At 40.8% G+C, this 19353-nt stretch overlaps 1 protein-coding gene and 1 pseudogene across 3 annotated transcripts in view; one reads left to right on the top strand and one right to left on the bottom strand.

Moving 5' to 3' along the window:
- USP6NL (USP6 N-terminal like) overlaps positions 1-4181 on the bottom strand; it is a 167664-nt gene extending 163483 nt beyond the window's left edge. Inside the window, exon 1 of one of the 3 annotated variants that reach the window (XM_087420834.1) lies at positions 3944-4181. The gene's annotated coding sequence lies outside the window, so the exon portion shown is untranslated. Of the gene's footprint in view, positions 1-3697; positions 3913-3943 lie in introns of those variants that run through there. The other 2 variants (XM_087420832.1, XM_087420833.1) reach the window with 2 other exon arrangements.
- LOC147912984 (uncharacterized) lies at positions 3835-4634 on the top strand (annotated as a pseudogene).
- Positions 4635-19353: the final 14719 nt, after the last annotated feature.

The following is a 19353-nucleotide window of genomic DNA, read 5'->3' as shown; positions in this document are numbered from 1 at the left end:
TGGAATAATTATTTTTTAAAAAATAATCCAAAATAAAGCTAGAAAGAGAAAAATGGAACATGGAACAGGTGAGACAAATAATTTTTTTAATTTTTAAACATTGAGAAAGAGTTATTATATGCCAATTCATTAATTTTTATAATAGGCATCAACAAAATACACAGAAATATCTAGTCCAAGCACACAGATCTAAATTTTATCAATCTTAACCTCCAAATCTATGCATTTTTTCCATTGTCTGACTTTTCAAAATCTTATTTCATCTCATCTTTTCTTATCACAGAGATACTAATAAGCATTAAAATATCCAAATGCAAACAGAAAGAAACAGGAACAAAAAGCCTAGAGAGCCAAGTGGCTTATAAATACTGCATTAACTCCATAATAAAATATTAATTTGCCATTATCGACCTATACAACATTACTAACTGAAATTAATACATTAAGAAGCTTAAAAATGATATTCTTTCACTTATTTCATGAAAAAGGTTACTCTAATATTTAATTCACTTGCTAATTCAGTGAAAAGAAAATTCCAGGATAAAATTATAACTTTTTCTACATGCATATCTATGTCAGCAAGACACAGGTGCAATGTGTACCTCTATTAGAGAATAATTAAGTAATCTCTTTGGAGCCAAAAACACTTAAGCAAACAAGACATGAAACTCCAGAGTCACTCTTGATCTTCCTATAAGCAAATGAAACGACCTGCCACTTACTAAGTATTTTTTCTTTTAGGGTGGATTGCTACTATCATTTTGTGAGGAGTAGATATTTTAAACAAGGTAGTCTAAGCTCTTCCAAGAGAAAATGCTATCAAAATTAAATCAAAATGCCACGGTGATATCATATAGTATCTCTGTAAAGAAATCAAAGAATCTTTCATCTAACATTTAATCCCAGTTTCACAGCTACAGAAACTAACAAGTAAGCTGTGCCAGAGTTATAACAGTAGACACCGAACTTCGCAGTCACTTCCAGGCCTAGCGTGGTTACTCAACTAGACGGACTCCCTTTCCATAACGGCTACAGAACAAAACTGAGCCACTTCCTTCAGGTGACTAGAGCATGGTGCTAAAAGCCTTGTCTATATAACTAACAGTGGTTGCTTATGTGCCAGGCGGGGCACTAATACACACGCATTCTCATTGTGAGACAGCAGTCTCTTCAGGGACTGTGGACACGCTCTTCTCTCATCCTCAGAGTGTCCCACCTACCCACTTCCCCTTTTCACCTACTATCTCCTCCTCATCCTCAGGTCTTACAAGCCACTTCCTTAGGGAAGCTTGCCCTGACACCTCCAAATCAAGTTAGGTTCCCTAGTTACAGGTTTTACAGCTCCCTGTACTTCTCTTAAAAAGGACTTATCCCACCTGTTGTTGAAAACAAGGCACCTAACACAAAATCTTGGGGTATACAGAAGGCACTCAAAAAATATTTGTTGAATAAGCAAATTTGAATTTATGATTCCCCCCAATTTTACAAAGAAACAAGCTTTTAAAAATTAAGTTATTTGCATGAAGTGATATAGCCTGGAAATGGCATAGACCAGCTGAGAATCCAAGTGTTTGTGACTAATTCCCAGGTCTAATCTCCACTTACTATAATGAAGTGTGCTAGAAATCAAATTCCTTTCAAATTAATATTATTTTTGTATTGACTTCCACTGTAAAAATTGAGACACTTTTTAAAGAAAAACAAATGGGACTCTAAATACAAATAAATCATATCTAAAGAGGCAATATGCCTTTCAAAAATCACACCGAAGGAACAAACTATAACTTTCTGGTAATAAATGGTTTGAGTACTGTTGACAACATTACCATTCCACTAAAGCAAAACAAGAATGGTTACAGTGAAATTGCAAACATAAACCAGAAAATGTAATCATTTATCTCTTTCTCTCTAACCTAACTAGCAATTCCCAAAGTTTTATCTTGTGGCTAAATCTTTGGCCAGCTTCAAAGTGCCTTAACATTGCTAGTACTTTTTAACCAAAGTAATTTTGTTTGTTTTCAATTTGCCACATTAAATTTACCGGCCCCTTTTTCACCCATTTTCACTGGCTACAAAATGTAACAGTAACTTGAGAGAGGGTTGCACATGGTTGCAAAGACTGACTAATGCAACATCTGCTTGGCATTGGAGGCCCAGATTGGATCTGCCAAGCCAGGAAGCTGGTTTGGTTCTCAACAGACCAGTCAATTAACAGATGGTGCCAAAGCCAACACTTTTACTTACTGGGTTCTTGAACCAATGACAGCTGTCCTCACTAGGAGCTATTTCATGTCAAAACACTGTTATAACTGGTAGTGGGCTCTCCTTACCAGAAACAGGTACTGTACTGGTGTAGACACCAGAGTCTGACAGGCTAGCTACAAACAGTAAGTAGGCACCAACCCCATGACTCAGGGCCCAAATTCTTAATGTTTGGCAAACAATGCTTCTTTGAATACCTTAGTGACAACTCATTAATTCTTTAAATACACAATCAGCAAAGGATTTTCTGTTAACTCAAGATACCTGTACCTTAAGACTATAGTTTTCCTTTAAAAATTAAACTATACTTTTATAATTTTTTTCTTTTATATTTTGACATATTTCAATTGCCTATGTAGAATACAATATACAATCAACATCCATTTTAAGTAATAACCTAGACTGTGTCTACAAACTTTATTATACAACAACAGCAAACTCCGAAATATTTTTTCTAATTTTGGGGTCTGACGGAATGAGAAATAACAGCAAATAAACCACTGTTCATTTGATGCAGGCTAATTTAATTCTTATGAAGATGACTTCACAAAAGAAAAAAGTACCCTGACTTCCCCCTCACAGAACTTCCCAGAGATTCAATATATGAGGGAGTTGGCCAGTGAGATCTCTAAAGTTCTGTCCATCTTTTCTGAGCTACGAAATATTAAAAACGTATCCCAAAGACTTAATTCTATTTATAAACGGATTAAGACGGGATGGAAATGACTTTCTTCCAGCAAGTAAAATATTTAAGATTGTGTCTCCGCTTTTTTTTTTTTTTTTTCCATTTGTGTCCCATTATTCCCAATGACTGAGTATTGCTCCAATTCAAAAATCCTTCCCAGCCCCATTAGGGGCTCACTTAACTCATGTTAAAGTCTACTGAACTAAAAAGCATCTGTGGATTAAAGTGAGGGGGAAAAGGGGGGCGGGGAGAGTTTAATCTTCAGTTTATAGAAATGTCCACCCGGGGATGCACAGACGCCTCACATTTTCTGGCATTAAAATACCTGCGAGGCACCCTTCTCACGCATCCAATGCCGCACCATCACACGGCTGTTAGCCCCAAACTATTGTGCAAACTTTGCAAAGGCGCACAGACTTCCAGGCTCTCCAGATCCCTCACTCGCCCCATCCTCCCCTTGCCTAGTCGAAACAAAGTTCTGCGGCACGAAGGCAGTAATTTCAAAGAACGAAGTTTGCCTCCGTCCTGCCCACTTGGACTCCGGAGGACGCGACTGAAACTCGCAAGGGAGACACGTCTCCCGGGGACCGAAACTGGCTCCGGGGGGAGGGGGAGGCGGAGGGTCTCCCCGCCCCCAGAGTTTCTGGCTGACCCCGGCCCCTTCCACAAGCGCCCTTCCCCGGCCACCAGGACCCCTCCCGCCCTGTCCCCTGCAGACCCTCCCCGCACGCCCCCGCGCCCCCCACCAACCTGCCAATCACGCCCGCAGAACCCCGCCAGCAAGGTTCCAGCGGGGGACAGGACGGCCCGGCGCAAGTTTCCGCAGCCTGCCCCCTGGAGGGCTGAGGGAGGGGGCCGCAGCCCGTCCACCTCCCCCGGGTCCGGGAATGGCGGCGTCCGGCTCCCCGGGGCCACCTCGGAGTCCCTGCCCGGGAGGAGAGCCCGGGGACCGCCGCCGCCGGCCACTCGCGGCGGGAGAGGAGGAAATGAAGTTACCTCAGGACGGTCCCGGCGGCGGCGGCGGCTGTGGCAGGCGGCCGAGCGGGAGTCCCGGGCGGCCGAGCAGGTCCGGCGCGGCGGCTACCGCAGTGCCCTCCGCCCCATTGTTTCCCTTCCAAGAGGATCCCGGCGAAGCCGAGCCCGGGAACCAGGAAGTTCCCCGGCGCGACACCTCCTGCCGCCGCTATGGAAACGGCCCCCGCCTCCCAGGGCGGCTCGCCCGGGACCCCGCCTCCGCGCCGCCGGCCCCGCCCGCCTCACGGGCCGCCGCCAACCGTCGCCGCTGCGGCCGCAGCCGCCGCCATCTTGGCGCGGCCCGGGCGGCCCCTTCCCGGCGGCACGTGCGCGCCGCTCCCGCGTTCCCGCCGGCCGCGGGGGCGCGCCTCCCGGGCTGCGGGGTGCGGGCGCAGGTCCCGGGATGCTCAGCCAGAAGCGACGCCTCTGCCCCCGGGCCCCCGGGGAAGGAGGGCCTGGGCCCGACTGGAGAGCCAGGACCTAGAGGGGGCTTCGAGGCGTTGCACGCAAGGACAGGCTTAAGCTGGAGTCCAATTGACAGTCAAGGGATGGCTGGGAGCAGGCGTGAGGTCAACAGAGCAGTGGCCCAGAGCACGGTCTCTGCAGCCAGATTGCCTCCTGTTTCATTTCTGGCTGAACTACTTACCAGCTCTCAGACCCTGGACACTCTTAATTTTCTCTATGCCTCAGTTTCTTCCATCTGTAAATTGACATAATAATAGTACCTCCCTCTTAGGGTTGTGCCTGGGACAAGCAAGTGTTTGGTAGTCAGTAAGTGCAAAATAATCATTCACTCAATAAAAAGGCATTGCTTCTGACAAAAGTCACATTTCGGTCATTTTTCAGGAACCTAATCTAAGTGTTCAAATCAGCACTACGTTAAATAGGCTACTGTGTAAGCTCCCACTGCTGCTTAAAAGTTCTCAAATCTTCATCTTTTGTCCCATCTTTCTCTAGGTCAGCTTTCCTTTTTTGTATCATGGAAATTGTCAAGAGTCGTAATCGCCAGGGTCTTCCATCAAGAGATGCCATAAAAAGATGAATGATGTAAACTTTTCGACGCTGTAATTAGCTGACAGTCAAATGATTTATTCAATAGAAGCTAGAAAAGTTAGGCTGTGCAAATAACTAAAGGGCTTCCTGTCCTTGATTCCAGGAACTAGAATTACTAAAGCTGGCAACACGGTTGTTATTATCTCTCTTTTCCAGCTGGTGAAAACTGACACCAAGAAACTGGAAGAGGAGGGGAGGAAGGAGGAGGCAGGGTCACAGGCTCTTTCGGAGGATGCAAACTTTGAGAACTGTGCGTGAGATTAGGTCTTAGATGGTCTCTAAGGCTCCTTCTAGCTCACAAGTGTTGTGATCTTATTTGTACACTCTTTAAGAAAATACACATGTATCCTCCCCTTTGGGTCTTCCTTCATTCCTTTAAACCAAATTTGTGAAGACTAGTGTTTATTTTTATGATCCTGACCCCAAAACGGCATACATAGTTTGATATAAGAATTGGGGTAAAAACAGATCACGAGTTGGCAGGACATGGGAAACTTTTTCAACACCCAGACACTTCTCCAAAAGTTAGGGAATGCTCTGATGAGCAATCACTCAGATTGGGATATTCTGAATTTCTGAAAGGCAGACCCCCCCCACACACACACACACACATACCCCGCCCACTCATACAGCTTTGTAGCCCCTTCTGGACCAGCAGATTGCTTTGAACATGGTAGGCCCTCAGTGACTGTTTATTGAACTGAATTGCCGTGTTTGTGGTTGAGGTCTCATCGTTTCGGGAGACCTTGGGAACCACAGAGACACTCAAGAAATCTTACTCAAGGCACATCACTGCAAACATCATAAACAAAAACCCCAAATCCCTAGTTAATGAGTTAATGGGATTTTGAAGGAACAACCCTGGCCGCTGGCTCATTGAGCAAAATGAAGTGGAAATTTTCAGATACGTTTTTCTGTAAATTATATGGGTAATTTTTTAAAACTTTATTTTGGTCTTAATTATGAGCACCATTGACTCAATTTTATACTTCGATAATAGCACTCTGATGCTATAGTGTTATTAAAGTTCAGAAATCCCCACATTTTTCCCCAAGTTAAAGTGTCACCAGTGAGTTGTGTCACCTCAGTATAAAACCTGTATCTGTTGTTAGGTACAATTTCAGGGGCTTGCCATCATTTTTATTATTAAGCATCTTAGAGGTATTGTTAAACTATAAACACAGATTTTTATCTTTCTGGTTTACTACCATGTCTCCAGGGTAGTGATTGACATGTGGTAGGCATGCAAATCCACTTATCTATGGCATGTAATAAATATAGAATTTATGTCAATGATTATCATGGAAATAAAGATGCAATCCTTTTTTCCTCTAAATCAGAGATTGGCAAATTTTTTCTTAAAGGGGAAAGATAATAAACACGAAAGCAGCCATAGACAATATGTAAAAGAATGAGTGTGCCTGTGTTCCACCAAAAATTTACCCATGGAAATAGTTGGATTTGACCCAGAGGGTCGTATTTTACCAACCCCTAAATAATTATATTTAGGTTATATTTATCCCATGATTATATTCATTCCAACATGAAATGCCAGATATTAAAATACCCTTTAACTGAAGAAAGGGTAAAAGTTTGAAAGCACCAAAAAGTGAAAAGACATATGGAGTAACAAATTGTATTACCAATTAAAACATTTCACAAATATCAAAGGTTTAGAACTACGTCTCATGTATTAGAATGGAATAAGATAGATGGATATTTGCATTTCATTTTTGCAAAAGTTATACGTTATGCTAATGGAAAGACTTAAAATGTTGCCAAAAGTCAAAGTATGTGTTTAAATCCCCCACAGGATGCCATAATAACTAAGGCCAGAAGTACAATCTGTGGTGAAAACATAAGAATATAGGACATAGAGAAAAAAATTCTGCAAAGCAAATCATGCATCCTTCACTCTCATCTTCAGAATATGGCTGAAAGGGTAGGTCTTCTGTAAATTGAGACTTCGAAATGTGAATCCATGGCTATTTGGTCCATTTAATTTTTTTAAGAAGGGGAAGCAGATAGTTCTCTTAGGGGAGGGAGATTTTTTTTTTTTTTCTTTCAGTGAAGCTGTGGAAAGCCTTGCAGTGCACATTTTCATCCTCACCAGCTGTAGTACTTTCTGAACTTTCATAAGGAACCAATGCTCTTCCTTAGGTTAGGAAAGTCAGTTCCAATGACACTGCACAGCATTGTTCTTCATGGTTAGAAAAAAAACAGTCAACATCTGTGTACGCAGTATAAGTGAAATAGCGATGGATAACCAACAGCTACATCCACACTGCTCATATTAAAAAGTTATCCTTGGGGCCGGCTCGGCGGTGCACTGGTTAAGTTTGCATGCTCCGCTCCAGTGGCCCGAGGTTCACACGTTCAAATCCTGGGCATGGACCTACACACCACTTATCAAGCCATGCTGTGGCAGGTGTCCCACATATAAAGCAGAGGAAAATGGGCACAGATGTTAGCCCAGGGCCAATCTTCCTCACCAAAAAAAAAAAAAAATTATCCTTTAGTTTAAAAGAGAAGTTATTGACTGAAGGGCAAGGAAGAAGAGTCTATGGAAGGACTGAGAACCCCATAAAATTGTATGCAAGATGGGTACCCAGTTTGTTACTTATAATTATCCAAGGCTGTCTTGTTTGTTTGTTGGTGTACTCTTATTTTCTGTCTCTCTGTCTTAAGAATGTACGTGCCTATGATCTCACTCATAAGTAGAAGGTAAAAACAGCAACAAACTATCACATAGAGACAGAGACTGGATTGGTGGTTACCAGAGGAGAAGGGGGGAGGGAGGAGGGGGAAAAGGACGATTAGGCACATGTGTGTGGTGATGGATTGTAATTAGTCTTTGGGTGGTGAACATGATGTAATCTATACAGAAATCAAAATATAATGATGTACACCTGAAATTTATATAATGTTATAAACCAATGTTACCGCAATTAAAAAAAAAAAAAGAAGAATGTACGTGCCATGAGAGTGGAGAACTTCTCTCTTTTCTTCTCTACTCTATCCCTTGGTCCAGTTCAGTGTCTGACACGGAATCAGCTCTCCATGACGATTTGTAGAAGGAATTAAGGGAAGGAGGGAAGGAGGGAGAAAGAAAGAGAGGGAGGGAGGAAAGAATGAAGAAAAAGAGGAAGGAATAAAGGTATGAAAGTATCCATTTTTTCTGGACAGAAAGTTCCTAACTTTTTTCATATGCTCAAAAGAGTCTGTGACTCAAAAAAAAAGAAAACAGAAAGAAGAAAAGAAAAGAAGGAATGACTGGTTATTATCTCCTCTATTCTTTTGCTCACAAGCCTCTCTGCTCCTGATTACATATCAAAATGGTTATCATGGTTAGCCAGAAACCTATGATGCCATATCATTTGAAAAGTGTCTCCTTATGTTTTTCGGCTTTGGAGAATTTCTTCTGCCTGCGCAACTTATAGCTGCCATACTTCAACCCTCCATTTGGCCATCTCTTAGATGTCATGCCATTTATTTATTTTTGTTTGTTTCACCAAACAGAGTTGTATTAAAAAGTATTATAAGATATTGACAAAATTGAAGTAGAGTTTCAAGGCATTTTTGTCTCCATTGTCGGGCGATAAAACTTTTGCCTCTGTGTATATGATTTTTGAATTAACTTTTAAACTCTTGTGCACACAAATCTAAGTTGTGTGGCAGCTAGTTTTCAAAGATGGCTCCCCAATGACCCATGCCTCCATAGTCACATCCTTCTATATCCTCCTCCTCTTGAATCTAGGCTCGCCCTGTGACTCACTTTTGACCAAAATAATAGGGTGGAAGTGATGTTAAGTGATTTCTAAGGTTAAATCATAAGAAGCCTTGCAGCTTCCACCTGGGTCTCTGAAATACTTACCCTTAGCTCCCTCTCAGAACTCATCACCACGCTGAAAGAAGCCCATGTCACATGGAAAGGCCACATATAAGGGGTCTGAATGACAACCTGCGCTGAGCTCCCAGCCAACAGCCAGCATCAACTGCCAGCTGTGTGGGTGGGCTATCTTGGACATCCAACACAGTCAGGTCTTTAGATGCCTTGAGCCCCAACTGTGCAACCCCATGAAAAAACCCCAAATGAGGATGTCTCAGGTGAGCTCAGTCAATTCATGGAACCACGAGAGCAGTAATGAGTTGTTGTTTTAAGCCATTGAGTTTAAGGAGGTTTGTTACCTACCTACAGATAACTGGAATAAGTTCATTAAACATAAAGTGCTAAAGCTATGTTTAGCTATAATCTAACTAAAATCTTAATAAATAAATAACTTTATCAAAATTAACAGAAATACTGTATAAGGAGGTCAAGTTATAGAAGAACAAGGTGAATTGTAACAGATCCTAAGGTATTCCAGGGCATATTTTTTGCTACTAAATTGCTGATTTTTGTCTGGTTCTTTCCTTTGAGGTGGGGTAATACACTGGGCATTGTGAAATCACGATGACCTTCACCTTTTGGTGTCTGCAAAGTAAATATACTTGCAATTACATTAGACTTAAATAGACATGAAATAAGTCCTTGCCCACATGCTTTGGTTAAAAAAGGAACAAAGGAGTGGTTACAAGTAGCCAGACTAAAGACTCAATTAAAAAATATATGGAAAAAAATATATTTCTTTATCTACTCAGCTTATCTTTTCTATCTGCTAATACTTCATGAAAATTGCAGGTCCATAATTCCTAATCTGCAATTCTGAAATCCACAAAGCTCTGAAAACCAAGTTGTTTTCCTAAGTTTGGCACCTAAACTCATTTGGTAGCAACTGAACTTTCCTTTGGCTATTTGTGGTCTTTATCTTATTTAATATGAACACTCACATCATTGCAGAACTGTTAGTGTGTTTGATTACAAGGTCCTGTCCCAGACACCACTTGTGCTGCCCCATAAGTAACATGCATGCATTGCCCTTCTAAAAATTGAAACTTCCCGACTTCCTAAAACACTTCTTGTTTCAGACTTGAAGTAGACTTTATCGGAGACCCGAAGTAAACTTTTTTGTGCAGGGAGAAGGGCAGTCTAGTGTGGAGTCCTTGTGCACACTCTGGATTCAGACAGCCTGAGTCAAAATGCCAACTCCACTGCTGCCCACCTCTGAGACCTGGGTCAGTGTGTAACCCTCTGCCTCAGTTTCTTCCTCTGCAAAATGAGGATGATAATAGACACTACCTCGTACCAAAACTAAATGAGATTATGCATGTAAAATACTTAGCCCAATGACTAGTAATTAGTAAATAGTCAACAAATGTTAACTCTCATTGTATTATTTTTAAATGTAAGTTTTTTGGGCTTTTTTTTTTTCCTGAGGAAGAGTATCTCTGAGCTAACACCTGTTGCCAATCTTCCTCTTTTTTTGCTTGAGGAAGATTAGCCCTGAGCTAACATCTGTGCCAGTCTTCCTCTACTTTGTATGTGGGTCGCCATCACAACATGGCTGACAAGTGGTGTAGGTCCATGTCCAGGATCCGAACCCATGAACCCTGGCCCCTGAAGCAGGGCATGCAGAACTTAACCACTCGGCCACAGGGCCGGCCCCTAAATGTAAGTTTTTAATACATTCAATAAAACTAATAATATCCCAGTTAAGGTTTAGTAAGGGACAAAGAAACTACTCAAGGTATTACCAGCAGAAAGATATCTCATACAGAGAATCTGATGCATGCAAAGTCTTTGGAAGGAGCGGATGGATGGTGGTTGAGAGAAGACCACCACTAACTTTCAGGTTATTCCACATCAGCTGTGGACCTGATATCAGGAAGCTGCTGTACCCAGAGGTCAAACATTGCAGTAAAGGACAGAAAATCACTGTCAGTGTCAGAGCTGCCCTGCAGTTCAGAAGCTGGTAACTGTCAGGGACACTCGTTGGAGTCTAGCTTCGCTGCAAAATTTATGTCTGTCAAACCCTTGTGTCAGCCGGTGCTGCTGGAGGAAGAATGACATGCTCCTTATGCTGTCCAAATCCCATGAGTTCATACTGGCAGAACTTAAACCTTATCAGAACTGTGCTGGCAAGGGACTCTGGGAAATGCAGCCCCTGCAACAGACAATAGCCAACAGAAATAATCTAATAATAATAATTAACATTTGTAAAGCACTTGCCATAAAAGCTCTGTGAGGTAGGCAGGCACTGTAGCTCAGAGGGGCTAAGTGATGTGTCCAGAGTTGCTTGAACACGAGAGGTTCAGGTCTTCATCTTCCAAATCTACAGTTTGTTGCTTTATGCCAGTGTGTCCCATTTAATCATCTAAGTTCCACTGTTTCCCGCAAATCCTCATACCATCTATATTATTATCTACTTATTGTTTTCCTAAAGCTGACTCACATTTCTACTTAAATCAATTTAAAGAGGAAATTTTGCATCACTATCTAAAGTATAATGCAAATCACTAAAATGGAAAACAGGTGTCACGTAACATAAATGGAAGATAAAAGTAAAAATGAACACACTGAAAACAAGACAATGAAATTAAAACTGCTTAGCTGGCCTTACCCACAGAGGGCTCTGAGCCGGAAGCATGCTCTCTCTTTGTTGAAAAGGGGGATTAGCACGTGTTAGAGATGTTGGACATACTAACAGCAAGCATTCTAGCACCAAATTGAGACTCTCTCATTGATACATTCATAAGGACTAGAAGGTGACTACAATCTTTGAAAAAAATTAGACTCCTCACCATGTGAGGCAATGTTATTTAGACCCTTGTCCATCTTACCTACCGTCAGTAGAACACATCCTACACTTGGAATAACACTGCTTTCTGCCGTATGAATTTTGAAAGTCTAGCTGAGAATCAGAGTATTATTAATTCAATTTTGAAAACTACTTGGTAGCTGAGTATTAAATGCATGCCAGTATGTTTTGCTCCTACTGACTCATTCATATAAGGTGTTTTTTTAGTGAGGTACAATTCGCATAACATAAAATTAACCATTTTATTTATTTTTTATTTGTTTCAATTACTTTATTGAGATCATAATGGTTTATAACATTATGGGTGTATACTATTATTTATCAATTTCTGTATAGACTTCATCATGCTCACCACCAGTAGTCTAATTTTTATCTGTCACCTACATATGTGCCCCTTTACCCCTTCCGCCCCAACACCCTGCCCCCTTCCCCTCTGGTAACCACTAATCTGTTCTCTTTATCCATGTGTTTCTTTATCTTCCACATATGAGTGAGATCATGCTGTATTTGTCTTTCTCTGTCTAGCTTGTTTCGCTTAACATCATCCCCTCAAGGTCCATCCACGTTGTTGCAAGTGAAAAATTAACCATTTTAAAGTGAACAATTCAGCAGTATTTAGTACGTTCACAAGGTTGTACAACCACCTCTTCTATGTAGTTACAAAACATTTTCATCACCTCAAAAAGAAACTTTGTACCCATTAAGCAGTTACTCTCCATTTCCTCTCTCCCCACACCTGGCAACCACTAATCTGCTTGCTGTCTCTATGGATTTACCCTGGATAATTCATGTAAGTGAAATCACACAATATGTGACCTTTTGTGTCTGTCTTCTTTCACTTAGCATAATATTTTTGAGGTTCATACATGTTGTGGCATATATCAGTACTTCATTCCTTTTTATGGCTGAATAATATTCCATTATATGGGTACCACAATTTGTTTATCTAGTCATTCAAAGATAGGCATTTGGGTTGTCTCTGCCCTTTGGCTATGGTGAATAGTGCTGCTATGAACACACATGTACATGTGTTTGTTGCAGAACCTGTTTTTCAGTTATTCTGGATATATAACTAGGAGTGGAATTACAAGGTCATATGGTAATTCTATGTTTAACTTTTTGAGGAACTGCCAAACTGTTTTCCACGGCGGCTGAACCATTTTACATTTCCACCAGCAATACACAGGGTTCTGACTTCTCCACATCTCTGCTAACACTTGTTATTTTCTATTTCTGTGATTATAACCATTCTTGTGAGTGTGAAGTGGTATCTCATAGTTTTGATTTGTATTTCCCTAATGACTAATGATGCTGAGCATCCTTTCATGTGCCTATTGGCCATTTGTGTATCTTCTTTGGAGAAACATTTATTCAAGTCCTTTGCCCATTTTTTACATTGGGTTGTTTGTCTTCTTGTCAAGTTGTAAGAGTTCTTTATGTATTCTGATCCTTATCAGATATATGATTTACAAATACTTTCTCCCATTCTGAAGGTTGCCTTTTCACTTTATTGGTAATTTCCTTTGATGGACAAAACTTTTCACTTTTGATGAAGTCCTATTTATCTATTTTTCTTTTGTTGTTCTGCTTTTAGTGTCATAGCTAAGAATCCATAGCCAAAGTCAAGGTCATGGATATTTAACCATATGTTTTCTTCTAAGAGTTTTATGTTTTAGCTTTTATATTTAAATGAGATTTTTAAACCATACTATAAAATTTTCATAGAAATAAGGTAAATCCATTGATCTAGATTAACTATAACATTTAAAATTTACTCACCCTTGAAAGACTCATTTGTTTCTTTAATAAATGGGTTTGTTTAGCCATGAATATGGACAAATCACTGTACTAGATTATACAGATTGTACAGATATCTGTATATATATACATATGTATATTTATTAGTATATATATTATTTATTAGTATAGTATTTTATTCCTATCTTCTAATAGGAAGTATATAGAAAGTGCTAGGAGAAAGTGCTAAGGAGAGAGACTGGACTGCCAGTTTATGAGAGGAGGGGTGGTACAGTTGCAAATAATAATAAAAAAGCCAGCTCAAACTGGCCTAAATAATAAAGAGGATTATTGATTCACATCACTGAAAGCCTAGTAGAAGATGGGCTTTGTGGAATTCAGTGACATTGTCAAGGACAATCTTCTTTCTCTACCTCCCATTGTGTCAGCTCTATCCAACCAAGATGGCTGCCAACTATTTCCAGGGCTACACTCCTCCTTATCTCCATCAGAGAGAGTGAGCAACCCCCAGCAAACACTTGTCTAAGTCTCAGGCTCTGGTATGAGTTGAATCACATACCCATCCCTGAATCAACATTTATGGCCAGAATGTAGGATTATGTTAATTGCTCTCACCTCTCTTAGCACCAATAATGGAGTTGGGCTTCTTCCCACATGGGGAAGGCATGGTTCTCAAATAGAAAATTGGGCAAGTGACCAAGAAAAGAGGAACGGATATGGGGAGGCCATCACAATGTTCACCACAGGTGATCTCAGAGAAGTCTTAACAGAGGAGATGGGGTTTGACCTCGTCAGAGGGAATCAAATAGCAGAAGAGTGTGGGGGTCCGTTTTTAAAAATAGTGAATAATCGTCCATTTTAGCTGGACCACTGGTATCAGGTGAAAGTTAGTAATCCTAGGACGATAACTTGAGAGCATATCCTAATGGTTGACTTCAAATGCCTGACTAAGGAGTTTAGATTTAATTCACTAGGCAGGAAAAGAAAAATAAAATTACTTTACTCTTAGAAAACAAAAATGATTTCTCTAATTAAAACTGTATAGAGATGAAAGAATTTGAGAAGAATTCACTTTGATGCTAGGTCTTGGTATTTGATAAGTTATATTCACTTATGGAAATTCATTCATTCTCTCCTTCAGTCAACGTATATTGAGTACCTAATGTGTGTCCACCTCTGTACTGGCAATAGTTGGTGATTCGATGGTGAAAAAACAGTCAAGTCATTGCCCCTGTGAAGCTTATAGGCCAATGGAGGGCTTATCATACATGTCATCATGTCATAGATTCTAATGTCTCACCTGCCTTTGGAAAGCATTAAATTCTGGGCCAGAATTGCTCACTCACAGTCAAAGGAAAGCAAGTAAGAAAGCATTCAAACCATAGTTAACAAACCTGACCAGTGGCAGCTCAGAGACCAAGAACTTTCTCATAATCTCTGTGTGCCTTGCCAGGTTAATCCATTCCTCTTCTGAGTTTTCCAAGCCTAGTTGATACTTCACTACAGAGAGGTGACTCCATAGCCCTAATTGGAGGAAGGGACATGAGCTTTGCCTAAAAGTTTAATTTACCTAGGTTCAACATACCCATCTTAAAAACAGATGACTTTAGCTTTACCTCAATTGTAGACCTAAATATTGTCAAGTTAAAATCAAAGCAGAGACTGGATAATTAAGTTAAATGACTCACAGTGTACCTGGAGGTTTCCTTCTTTCCTCTCTCCCACCCTGCCTCTCTTTCTTTCAACAAACCTCTGTTGAGTTCTTACAAAGAGGCAGGACTTGAGAAGAACAGCTATACAGTCCCTTAACTGCCCAACTCCTCATGTTTTATTATGTGTCACTCTTTCTTCCTTGTGTTACCTGAGCTCAGAAGGATGTATTTGAAATGAAAACAATTCTCTTCCCCAACCAAGAAAATGCAGCTTTGCATTGGTCTGAGAAGTTAAACTGCCTGACTTCACCTGGTGATAAGAAGGCAGGTTTACACTTAAAAGAAAACTAAAAAACAATGAAAGGCCACATACTGTGTGATTCCAAGTTTATGACATTCTGCAAAAGGCAAAACTGTGGAGCCAGTAAAAAGATCAGTGGTTGCCAGAATTTGGGGTGGGGTGGTAAGAGGGATGAATAGGCAGAGCACAGAGGATTTTTAGGGCAGTGAAACTACTCTATATGATACTATAATGGTGGATACGTGTCATTATACATTCATCCAAACTCACAGAATGCACAACACCAAGAGGGAACCCTAATGTAAACTATGGACTTTGGATGTAATGATGTGTCAATATAAGTTCCTCACTTGTAACAAATGTCTCACTGTGGTGGGGTATGTTGACAATGGAGGCTACGCACGTGTAGGGGCAGGCGGCATATGGGAAATCTCTACTTTCCGTTCAATTTTGCTGTGAACTTAAAACTGCTATAAAAAATGAAGTCTGTTAAATAAATAAAACAATGAAAAAATGTGAGTTTATTAATCCAACTGATACTTATTAAGTCCCTAGTTGTGCCAAGTACTGTATAACACACTGTAGTATCAAAGATGAATAAGACACATGTGGTTCCTGGCCCCCACAGAACTTATATTAATGTGTTCATCAGATAAAGTCATTGTGCTTAATAAGTTGCCCTTCCCAGAGAGTGTCATTCTTTTTCCAATTAAGCGTTCTAGGTCTCCTCCAGCAGGTTGCTATTGGGTAATCCCAACTGGCTTAAAGGGAGCAGGCCTTGCAGCCCTTGAAAGAGAACATCCCCCGCCAAAGCCAGTAATTCTCGCCTGAAGCTTTTGAAAAATGCTGTTTCTGGAGCATCATCCCCAGAGACTCTGATTCAATAGGTTTAGGGGGGTGCCTAGATGTCACATTTTGTCAAGCACCCTAAGTGGTTCTGATGCAGGAAGTTTGATAACTGGTCATTCAATAGTCAATTTCACTCTAAATAATAACGATAATCACTGTTGTTTCCTGTCTTGATGTATTAAGAGTCTTAATATGAGCACTCCGTGGCAACACCAAGGTCCATGACAAGGGATTTCATGAGATATAGAAACACAGATGAGCCATACACATTCAGCTTCATAAGTAATCAAATAAACCTAAATTGAGGCCGATAGAGTGTAATTATTCATCTATTATATTGGCAAAGATTTTAAAACATCCAGAATATGTCAAGAATATGGTGATATGGGCATTCCCATACATTGCTGGCGGAAGTGTAGGGGCCAGCCCTGTGGCGTAGTAGTTAAGTGTGCACATTCCGCTGCTGGCAGCCCGGTTCAGATCCCTGACGTGCACCAACACTGCTTGTCAGGCCATGCTGTGGTGGCGTCCCACATAAAGTAGAATAAGATGGGCACGATGTTAGCTCAGGGCCAGTCTTCCTCGGCAAAAAGAGGAGGATTGGCATGGATGTTAGCTCAGGGCTGATCTTCCTCACAAAAAAAAAAAAAAAAAGAAGTGTAAATTGGTAGAATTTAACTAAAGGACATTTTGGCAATACATATTAGGTTTTATAATGTAAATACTTTGATCTAGTAACTTACTTTCTAGGAGTATTTCCTAAGGAAATAACTCTGGTGCACAAAAAACCCCCACAAAGATCTGTGTATAAGGCTGTTTATCTCAGCCTGTTTGCAGTATAAAAAATTAGAAGCCACCTACCTGTCAATAAAAGGTTGGTTAAAATAGAGTAACCCATCTAATAGAATGCAATTCCATTAAAAATTATATCCATCTATATTTATTAACAATGGAAATATACCTTTAACTGACTTTTAAAAAACTACATGTATGTATAATCTTATTTTTAAATAAAATATATGTGAGATACATAGACTAAATGAGAGGGAAATTATTGAAAATGTTAAGAGTGACAATTTCTGGGTAATTATTACTGGAAATTGTATTCTATTTTTACATTTTTACATTTTCTGAATGATTTCTACAGTGAGTGTGTATCATTTTTCAAATATCCTCCCCTCTAAAACCCTTTGTATTTTGTGGAATAAACATCGGGATATGTTACTCCTATTTGCACAGGAATTTTCATTGAAGGAACGGTCTCTAAGACAGGTTGTGTACTGCTCTACGGGGAGAAGACGGAGGTGTGGAGGGGGCTGGAGGGAGGAGGAAGAGGATGGCCAGGGTCTAACCTACAGCCCAGGCCCCCAGACTAGGTCTGAACTGAATGTCAAGACATGCTGAAAGCAAGGGTCGAAAGAGATGTTTTCCCACAGACCACTGTGAGACGTAGAGGCATAAACAGTATTACCTCCCCAGAGAGGGCATAAGGCAGGTGACACAGAGTAGGACAAAGAGTCATTCTCCTCAGTTCAGAGCAGCAGGAAGAAGCAGTGAGGACCCATAGGTATGATGTCCCATGCTGGCATTGCGAGGCCAGAAAGCAGGAGTGCTCCTTAGATGCGGCAACAGAGAAAGCCCTGATGCCTTAGCAAGAGCTACCTCAGGGGAGTGGTGAAGCCAGGTTGGAGAGGGTTGGGTGGGGAAAGGCAATGGAGGGGATGATGGGTCCAGGGAGGGCTTTCCAAGGTGGGAAATACGGGAGCACATTTCACTGCTGATAGACGCATCTGGTAGCGGGCGAGAGGTTGGAGATATAGGAGAGAGGGAGCTCCTCTCTTTCTACCCATTGTCCTGATTCGATCTCATCCACACCGTGGCTTTAACTACTACTTGCATAGGAATCGTCAAATTATAGCTAGAGCCCAGGCACACGATAAAATTTTATTAAATGAAACTTTCTGCTGACTTCCAGACCCAAATAACTAACTCATCATATCCCTCTCAGCAACTCCTCTGCTACTAACCTAATACCAAACACACACACACACACACACACATACACACACATACACACACACACACACAGGCATGCATACCATTCGTCCTTTGGTGTTCACTCAATGAACGGCACCACCATCCACCTAGTTGCCCAAGCTAACTACCTGGGCATCCTCTTTAGTGCTCCTTCTCTTCTCTCCCCATCTCATATCCAACAAGTCAACAAGAGTAGATTCTATCTTTGGATAGATCTTGAATCTATTGCCTCTTCATCATTCCCATCATTACTGTTTTAATTCAATCTCTCATCACTTTTCATTTGGATTACTACGAATATTTTCTTTATCTCGAATCTATTCTTCACTCTGTCACACATAGCTATGCCTCACGCTATTAACAGTATGATTTTCCTAAAATTTAAATCTGACCATGTCATTTACCTGTCCATTCAGAGCTTCAAAATAAAATGCATGTCAAATACTCAATAAATGATTGACTGACTGTATAAAGGAATGATTGATCTTAGAGCAAGATTGCCAGTCCTTTCTCAATGTGGGATAAACTTTGGGCTAATAATCCTTTATTATAATAACTAATGACTGCTGGTCTCCAGGCAAAGACTCAAAACAGGTGTACCCGGGTTTGTTCCATGTTACTATTAGGCAAGAAGAAGTTCAAGGGGTGCAGTAGTATATGTTATAAAGTCATGACAATTATTTTGTGGATATAATGGAGGACCCCTAGTTCCCAAGACTGGAAAACTGTATTTTTTAAGTGGAAACATAAAAGACAGCTTTGGTGGGGCCGGCCCCATGGCCTAGTGGTTAAGTTCGGCGTGCTCAACTTCAGCGGCCTGGGTTCAGTTCCCAGGTGTGGACCTACACCACTCATCGACAGCCATGCTGTGGCGGTGACCCATGTACAAAATAGAGAAAGATTGGCACAGTTGTTAGCTCAGGGCAAATCTTCCTCAGGAAAAAAAAAAAACAGCTCTGGTAATTATATATCATGCATTTAGCTTTGCTACCTGAGAGACACTAAGATAAACTACAAAATGATTGGTTTCCAAATAAAAGAAGG

This window comes from Ceratotherium simum, chromosome 32 (genome assembly GCF_057802395.1).
Source record: "Ceratotherium simum simum isolate JZ-2026a chromosome 32, ASM5780239v1, whole genome shotgun sequence".
Classification (NCBI taxonomy): Eukaryota; Metazoa; Chordata; class Mammalia; order Perissodactyla; family Rhinocerotidae; genus Ceratotherium; species Ceratotherium simum.
Note: the sequence above shows the minus strand (reverse complement) of the source record. Positions and strands in the feature narration are given on the sequence as shown.